Source organism: Panulirus ornatus, chromosome 27 (assembly GCF_036320965.1).
Source record: "Panulirus ornatus isolate Po-2019 chromosome 27, ASM3632096v1, whole genome shotgun sequence".
Classification (NCBI taxonomy): Eukaryota; Metazoa; Arthropoda; class Malacostraca; order Decapoda; family Palinuridae; genus Panulirus; species Panulirus ornatus.
Window position 1 is genome coordinate 742,394 of NC_092250.1, and position 10,000 is coordinate 752,393.

Sequence of the window (10,000 nt, forward strand, 5' to 3'; positions counted from 1 at the left end):
ATATATATATATATATATAAAAACGTTCCCAAAACGATTATGGACCAATGGACGTTGCTTGGAACCCCCCCCTTATACATCTGGGGGGGCGGGGGCCCCCCATCTCCCTTTCTCTGGGGCCCTATTGAACGGGATGAGGTCTTTGACCTCCCCCCCCCCCCCACACACACAGCCCAGCCCCGCTTGTTTAGCTGCAGAAAGCGGGCCTTCCTAAGCTAAAATTGTGATCGGAAAGCGGGCCTTCCTAAGCTAAAATTGTGATCAGAAAGCGGGCCTTCCTAAGCTAAAATTATGACCGGAAAGCGGGCCTTCCTAAGCTAAAATTGTGATCGGAAAGCGGGCCTTCCTAAGCTAAAATGTGATCGGAAAGCGGGCCTTCCTAAGCTAAAATTGTGATCGGAAAGCGGGCCTTCCTAAGCTAAAATTGTGATCGGAAAGCGGGCCTTCCTAAGCTAAAATTGTGATCGGAAAGCGGGCCTTCCTAAGCTAAAATTGTGATCGGAAAGCGGGCCTTCCTAAGCTAAAATTATGATCGGAAAGCGGGCTTTTCCTAAGCTAAAATTACGATGCCAATCCTAAATGCTTAAAAGGCTATATATATATATATATATATATATATATATATATATATATATATATATATATATATAGCCTTAAAGAAAACGGGAAGCAGGCAGGCTACTGCCACGTTTAAAAAATGGCAAGTCTTTTGAGTCATTAAATAGAAAAGGGGCTCCCTTGCGCTTCCCCCCTGAGAGCGAATATAGGCCATAGTTTTAATTTGAGTATAATACTATAGTCATATGAGCTGCCAGTCATCTTCCACCACCACACATTGTCCTCTCATTTGACTGGGGTGACCATGAGTTAAGTGTCCATCCTATATAAATCATGCTCAAGTACTCTTTTAATTTTTGTATAATATTAATCATTAAAAACCTCATAAGCATCTAAATGATTCCTACTTCCCACCAAACGTATAATGGTGATGGTAAAAGGCTTCGTAAACGACCATTTAAGTAAGGCATTTAATTAATACCTTTAACGTATAATGGTGATGGTAAAAGGCTTCGTAAACGACCATTTAAGTAAGGCATTTAATTAATACCTTTAACGTATAATGGTGATGGTAAAAGGCTTCGTAAACGACCATTTAAGTGAGGCATTTAATTAATACCTTTAACGTATAATGGTGATGGTAAAAGGCTTCGTAAACGACCATTTAAGTAAGGCATTTAATTAATACCTTTAACGTATAATGGTGATGGTAAAAGGCTTCGTAAACGACCATTTAAGTAAGGCATTTAATTAATACCTTTAACGTATAATGGTGATGGTAAAAGGCTTCGTAAACGACCTTTAAGTAGGGCATTTAATTAATACCTTTAACGTATAATGGGGATGGTAAATGCCTCCGTAGACGACCATTTAAGTAAGGCATTTAATCAATACCTTTAATGTATGATGGTGATGATAAAAGGCTTCGTAAACGACCATTTAAGTAAGGCATTTAATTAAGACCTTTAACGTATAATGGTGATGGTAAAATCCTCGTAGACGACCAATTAAGGCATTTAATACCTTAATGAGGTCGAAGGTCAAGTTGTCATTAGCATGGGTCACGCCAGTGTGGTGAAAAAGGATATTCCATGACGTAAACCTTTTATTTTTTATTTTTTGCAACACTCTGTACTCAGCGTTTCTGGGTTTCATGTTATTTCTAAAATCTAATTTAACTTTCTCCAATATCATTGAAAAAATCTAATATGACATGTTCTAAGTTTCTGAAACGCCAAGTTTTCACGATATATATATATATATATATATATATATATATATATATATATATATATATATATATATACATATAAAATATAATATAACGCCACCTAACTACCGCGGGAAATGGCGAATACGTATGGTAAATATATATTATATATTTTATTTATTTTGCTTTGTCGCTGTCTCCCGCGTTAGCGAGGTAGCGCAAGGAAACAGACGAAAGAATGGCCCAACCCACCCACATACACATGTATATACATACACGTCCACACACGCACATATACATACCCATACATCTCAATGTATATATAACGCTACCTAACTAACGCGGGAAATGGCGAATATGTATGGTATATATATATATATATATATATATATATATATATATATATATATATATATATATATATATATATATATATATAATTCACGTATTTCCCCTAATTACCAATTATATTAACCCTATCTTTGCCATAGAAAAAAAAACTCCAACGCGCCAATTTAAACCGTTAATGTCCCCCCGTCGCCAAATTATTTCTCGCCAATATCACTCGCAACTTGAAGTCAAGTTCCCCCCCCCCCCCCCCCCCCCTCGTCATAATCGGCCATTACCTAAGCCAATTTACGGTAACTGTGATTCGCCAACATCAACACCTTCCTTCCACCCCCACCCTCTTCACTTCGTTAACATTAAACGCGTCCAAAAAAAAAGATAATAATAAATAACGCGCTCAATTTTCACGATGTCAAAAAAAAAAGAAAGAAAAAAACGTTAAAAAAAACGCCTCGAAGAAAAATGGCTCCCTTCGACGCGCTCCATAGTGGAAAAAAAAGGTGAAAAGTTTACAGACAAGTCGTTAATTTGTCCTTTTTTTTTTGGGGGGGGGGGGAACAATTAAAAAAAATTGATAATAATAATGACAAGGGTCGCCTTCGAGCCAACAGCTTAGGTAAACAAAGTTCGAATCACCTTCTAACTGCTTGTTTGTCAGCCCTGAGTACGCTAGTGTGTGTGTGTGTGTGTGTGTGTGTGTGTGTGTGTGTGTGTCATTTCTTTTCGTACATATTCGCCATTTCCCGCGTTAGCGAGGTAGCATCAAGAACGGAGGACTGAGCCTCAGAGGGGGGGGGGAAAATCCTCACTTGGCCCCCTTCTCTGTTCCTTCTCTGGGAAAAGTAAAAAAGTAAAAGTGTCTCCCCTGATAATAATGTGATTATGACACGAAAGTGCACTTGGGAACTTATCGCGTTTCATTTTACCCCCTCCCCGTGGACTCATAGGAATATATATATATATATATATATATATATATATATATATATATATATATATATATATATATATATATATATATTGAGCTTTGTATTTAATTACTATATAATAAACGAACCTGACCCACTCATATTCCTCACTTCCCCCCAAAAAAAACGCTAATAATTTACCATGAAACAAGTCAACAATTTCTTGGCTTAGGGGAAAGGGAAAATGCCTTTGGACTCGCCTAATTTCGCCGAGGGGCGAAGTTATCATACATCTTTTCCTGGAGTTTAAACTAGGGGGGAGGGGGGGCCCACAAGTTTACAGAGTTGGAAGAAAGAAATTGGAAGGAGTTTGTTGGGCGGTCTTATAGCTTCGTCTCTTCGATGTATTATCAAGTGACTGTTATATTTCTCCCTTGTGTCTCCTCCCCTGATGATGATGTGATTATGACACGAAAGTGCACTTGGGAACTTGTCGTGTTTCATTTTCCCGTGGACTTATAGGAATATAAATATATATATATATATATATATATATATATATATATATATATATATATATATATATATATATATATATATATATGATACTTATTCTCTGTTTCCCGCGTTAGCGAACTAGCGCCAGGAACTAAAAGAATGGCCCATCCTTTCATTACACATATACATACATACATGCCCATATACATACATATACATATCAACATATACACATGTACATATTCGAGGTAATGGTTATGCCACCAAAATTATCGTACTGGAAAAAAAGATTAAATAAAAGGCGACGATATATATATATATATATATATATATATATATATATATATATATATATATATATATATATGAGTTAATAATACTTTGAATTCGGTCTTTTGAAAATCTTACCACCGAATCTCAATAATATGTACGTTCGTGATCCCTGAAATCCACGTTTTCTGTCAGTGCCTTAATGAAACCCAACATACCGTTTTCTTTATCAATTAAAAGATGATTAAGATACGGGGAAGCTTATGTCCCCCCCCTATAGTATGACACCCCATTTTCGTCAGAATATCAGCCTTTAAAAAAATGATCTTAAATGTTCTTTAAACTTATTTAGGATCCCCCAAAAAAACTACTAAAAATTTCTATATTAATGGTTAGAACAATTAACCTAAAAATCATTAGTAAATTTAAAACTATAGAAATGCCGTTAGAAAACTGATATATAGAAAAAAAAATTGCAATATATAATTAATAGAATTCACAGTGTCTTACCTTAATAGGTGGAAGGTAATTGTTAATGAGCGTTAATTACGTTTTCTGTCATGATTGGAGGACAATGGAAGCCTCGTCCTTCGAAGGGCATTTAAATTTAAATGCCTTCGGCCGGGGGGCGTTATTTCAATGGCCTAAGCTGCTATGTCCTCCCTATGTTACCTTTTCACGTTGCAACCGGAGAGAATTATATAAAAAACAAGATAAAAACACAATTTATATATAAAAATTAAGGAATACTAATTTTGAAAATAAATACATTGGGGGAAATCAGAATTTACAAGATATAACAAATAATATTTGCATAGATTTTCGATATTTAAATTTTAGAGTAAAAACAATTTTTATATGTAAATTCTTAAATAGACTCAAATCTTATACCTAAATTTTAAGATAAAAACTCAAAATTTATATTCAAATCTTTAGATAAAAACTCAAATTTTATAGCTAAAGCTTTTTAAAAAAATCATATTTAAATTTTAAAATAAAAACTCGAATTTTAGATTTTTAAATAAAAACTCAAATGTAATTATTCGATACACAACATGAATGTGCTTCTCAGTATCCACTGCCGACAATATATCAAAAAAATATTATCAAATGATGATTAAATCACACATTCACAACTTAATTCATATACATAGACATTTCTGGGGTCTGGATGTGGAAAGGGAGCTGTGGTTTCGGTGCATTTTATATACATATATATATATATATATATATATATATAAAGAATACTTCCCACGTATTCCCTGCGTGTCGTAGAAGGCGACTAAAAGGGGAGGGAGCGGGGGGCTGGAAATCCTCCCCTCTCGTTTTTTTTTTTAAATTTTCCAAAAGAAGGAACAGAGGGGGCCAGGTGAGGATATTCCAAAAAAGGCCCAGTCCTCTGTTCTTAACGCTACCTCGTTAACGCGGGAAATGGCGAATAGTTTAAAAAAAAAAATAAAGAGAAACTAACCAATTTCTTCATAGAAAAAAATGAGCTGAGAATAGTGAGCTTGGAACATTCTAGGACACATGAGACCAAATCTCAGCTCACTGTGCACTGAGCTCAGTACATGTACTACTACAACATTAAGTGAGAGTGTGGGCTACATCGACCAGGAGTGAGTACTGTACTACATCGACCAGGTCTGAATACTGTACTACATCGAACAGGAGTGAGTACTGTACTACATCGACCAGGAGTGAGTACTGTACTACATCGACCAGGAGTGAGTACTGTACTACATCGACCAGGTCTGAATAATGTACTACATCGACCAGGTCTGAGTACTGTACTACATCGACCAGGAGTGAGTACTGTACTACATCGACCAGGTCTGAGTACTGTGCTACATCGACCAGGAGTGAGTACTGTACTACATCGACCAGGTCTGAGTACTGTACTACATCGAACAGGAGTGAGTACTGTACTACATCGACCAGGGTTGAGTACTGTACTACATCGAACAGGTCAGAGTATTGTACTATATCTACCAGGACAGTGCTGTACTACATCGACCAGGTACTCAGTACATCGACCAGGTCCGAGTGCTGTACTAACTACATCGACCAGGTCTAAGTACTGTACTATATCGACCAGGAGTGAGTACTGTACTACATCGACCAGGTCTAAGTACTGTACTACATCGACCAGGTCTGAGTAATGTACTACATCGACCAGGTCTGAGTAATGTACTACATCGACCAGGTCTGAGTAATGTACTACATCGACCAGGGTTGAGTACTGTACTACATCTACCAGGACAGTACTGTACTACATCGACCAGGTCCGAGTGCTGTACTAACTACGTCGACCAGGTCTAAGTACTGTACTATATCGACCAGGACTGAGTACTGTACTATATCGACCAGGTCTGAGTACTGTACTACTCGACCAGGTCCAGCTGGGAGAAGGGCCGCACTGACCTGGATAAGTGGCGACCTGTGGACTGGCAGTGAAGTGTGAACTGGTAGCACCGACCTGGGAATTGACGACCTGAAGAGCGGTGTTGACCTGGAAATTGACGACCTGAAGAGCGGTGTTGACCTGGGAATTGACGACCTGAAGAGCGGTGTTGACCTGGGAATTGACGACCTGAAGAGCGGTGTTGACCTGGGAATTGACGACCTGAAGAGCGGTACTGACCTAGAAATTGGCGACCTGGTAGTGTGACCTGTAAACCGTGACCTGCAAGGAGTGGCGGTACGTGACCCGTGAGTTCGCGAGGAGGGTGGTGTTGACCTGGGACCTGGCGACCTGGTGAAGATGAGGAGGAACAGCACTTTTAGATACCTGTCTCCAGCCCAGGCTCTGTACCTGCCAGGTCAGTGACGTCAGTAGCTAGCCAGGTCAGTGACGTCAGCAGATAGCCAGGTCAGTGACGTCAGTAGCTAGCCAGATCAGTGACGTCAGCATCTAGCCAGGTCAGTGATGTCAGTATCTAGCCAGGTCAGTGACGTCAGTAGCTAGTCAGGTCAGTGACGTCAGTAGCTAGCCAGGTCAGTGACGTCAGCATCTAGCCAGGTCAGTGATGTCAGCATCTAGCCAGGTCAGTGACGTCAGTAGCTAGCCAGGTCAGTGACGTCAGCATCTAGCCAGGTCAGTGACGTCAGTAGCTAGCCAGGTCAGTGACGTCAGTAGCTAGCCAGGTCAGTGACGTCAGCATCTAGCCAGGTCAGTGACGTTAGTAGCTAGCCAGGTCAATGACGTCAGTAGCTAGCCAGGTCAGTGACGTCAGTAGCTAGCCAGGTCAGTGACGTCAGCATCTAGCCAGGTCAGTGACGTCAGCATCTAGAAAGGTCAGTGAAGTCAGTAGCTAGCCAGGTCAGTGACGTCGGCATCTAGCCAGGTCAATGACGTCAGTACCTAGCCAGGTCAGTGACGTCAGCCAAGGTATTAATCTCCCTTCCAGGTCAGTATTCTTGTTCGCTGTCTATCTACCAGGTCAGTGATGTCTATGCACCAGGTCAGTGATGTCTATCCACCAGGTCAGTGATGTCTATCCACCAGGTCAGTGATGTCTATCGGACAGGTCAAATTCGTCTTCCGGGTCAGTTTCGTCGACAAGGTCTACCTGCCAGGTCAGTATAGTGTTGTCACTGCCTGACCCGCCAGGTCAGCTGTGCCGTCAGTGTTTACCCACCAGGTCAGCAGTGTTGTCAATGCCTACCTTTCAGGTCAGCAGTGTTGTCATTCTCTACCTGCTAGGTCAGTATAGTGTTGCCAGTGTCGAATTACCTGGTCAGTACAGTGTTGTCAGTCTACGTATCAGGTCAGTAGTGTTGTCAGTGTGTAGGCCAGCAGTGTTGTCAGTGTGTAGGCCAGCAGTGTTATCAATGTGTAGGCCAGCAGTGTTGTCAGTGTGTAGGCCAGCAGTGTTGTCAGTGTGTAGGCCAGCAGTGTTGTCAATGTGTAGGCCAGCAGTGTTGTCAGTGTGTAGGCCAGCAGTGTTGTCAATGTGTAGGCCAGCAGTGTTGTCAGTGTGTAGGCCAGCAGTGTTGTCACTGTCTATCTGTTTACAAAATCTACTTCTTAAAGCTTAGGTAAAAAGGACAAGCTAAAGCTTAGAGATGGAAGGTGCTTTTGACGATCAATTCTTCCATCACCACCAACATCATCTCCAACACCACCATCATCATCTCCAACACCACCATCATCATCTCCAACATCACCACCACCACCAACATCATCTCCAACACTACCACCACCATCATCATCTCCAACATTACCTTCAACATCACCACTAACATCATCTCCAACACCCCCACCATCATCTCCAACACCACCACCACCATTTCCAACACCACCACCACCAACATCATCTCCAACACCACCATCATCATCTCCAACATCACCACCACCACCAACATCATCTCCAACACCCCAAACATCATCTCCAACACCCCCACCATCATCTCCAACACCACCACCACCATCTCCAACACCACCACCACCAACATCATCTCCAACACCACCATCATCATCTCCAACATCACCACCACCACCAACATCATCTCCAACACCCCAAACATCATCTCCAATACCCCCACCATCATCTCCAACACCACCACCAACATCATCTCCAACACCACCACCACCATCATCATCTCCAACACCCCCAACATAATCTCCAACACCACCACCACCATCATCTCCCAACACCACCAACATCATCTCCAACACCACCACCACCAACATCATCTCCAACACCCTAACATCATCTCCAACACCCCCAACATCATCTCCAACACCACCACCACCATCATCATCTCCAACACCCCCAACATCATCTCCAACACCACCACCACCATCATCTCCAACACCACCAACATCATCTCCAACACCACCACCATCATCATCTCCAACACCCCCAACACCACCAACATCATCTCCAACACCACCACCACCACCACCATCATCTCCAACACCACCATCATCATCTCCAACACCACCAACCACCATCTCCAACACTCCCAACATCATCTCCAACACCACCACCACCACCATCATCATCTCCAACACCCCCAACATCATCTCCAACATCACCACCACCACCACCATCATCTCCAACACCACCATCATCATCTCCAACACCAACAACCACCATCTCCAACACCCCCAACATCATCTCCAACACCACCACCACCACCACCATCATCATCTCCAACACCCCCAACATCATCTCCAACACCACCACCACCACCATCATCATCTCCAACACCACCACCACCACCATCATCATCTCCAACACCACCATCGTGAAAACACTTCCATCTTCTCTAACTCTCCCATCCCACGTCCCCCTCCCATCCTATCTCAACTCTCCTCTCCCCTCCCTCCTCCTACCTCTCCCACACACACACACACACACACACACACACACACACACACACACACACATACACACACACACACACACACACACACACACACACACAGGCTGAGGTCGCCACCAGGGAGGGCAGTATACAAAATGACTAACCACGTTTGTAAAATACTTTTATCTGCTCGTAGATTAGAAAAATAAACCAGTGTAAGAAATGATATATATATATATATATATATATATATATATATATATATATATATATATATATATATATATATATATATATATATTCCTATGAGTCCACGGGGAAAATGAAACACGACAGGTTCCCAAGTGCACTTTCGTGTAATAATCACATCATCAGGGGAGACACAAGAGAAATATATATATATATATATATATATATATATATATATATATATATATATATATATATATATATATATATATATATATATATTCGATCGAATGTTCAAAGAACTCTATGGACAATGCGTTTCGTATTTCATTTAAGACTACGTAGGTCTTCTGTTGCTACACAGGTCCTGACCTGATGACCTGGGGAGACGACGCGGACCTGGTGTGAGGGGTACGGGGGGGTGAGGGGGGCAGTCGTGAGGGGAGAAAGGTGAGGGGGAGCAGTCGTGAGGGGAGAAAGGTGAGGGGTGGGAGGCAGTCGTGAGGGGAGAAAGGTGAGGGGGGTGGGGGGGGTATCGCCGCGGGAGAGACGACCTGTAATCTGGGACACACACACACACACTCATACACACACACACACACACACACACACACACACACACACACACACACACATACACACACACACACACACACACACACACACATACACACACACACATACACACACACACACGGACCTC

At 41.6% G+C, this 10,000-nt stretch overlaps 1 long non-coding RNA gene across 1 annotated transcript in view; it reads right to left on the minus strand.

Moving 5' to 3' along the window:
- The window catches only part of LOC139757515 (uncharacterized), a 66,998-nt gene that overhangs the window by 21,411 nt on the left and 35,587 nt on the right, over nt 1–10,000 (minus strand). Inside the window, exons 2-3 of the long non-coding RNA XR_011714647.1 lie at nt 6,437–6,547; nt 4,303–4,464 (exon numbers count right to left, since the gene is read on the minus strand). This is a non-coding gene — a long non-coding RNA (uncharacterized lncRNA). The remainder of the gene's footprint in view (nt 1–4,302; nt 4,465–6,436; nt 6,548–10,000) is intronic.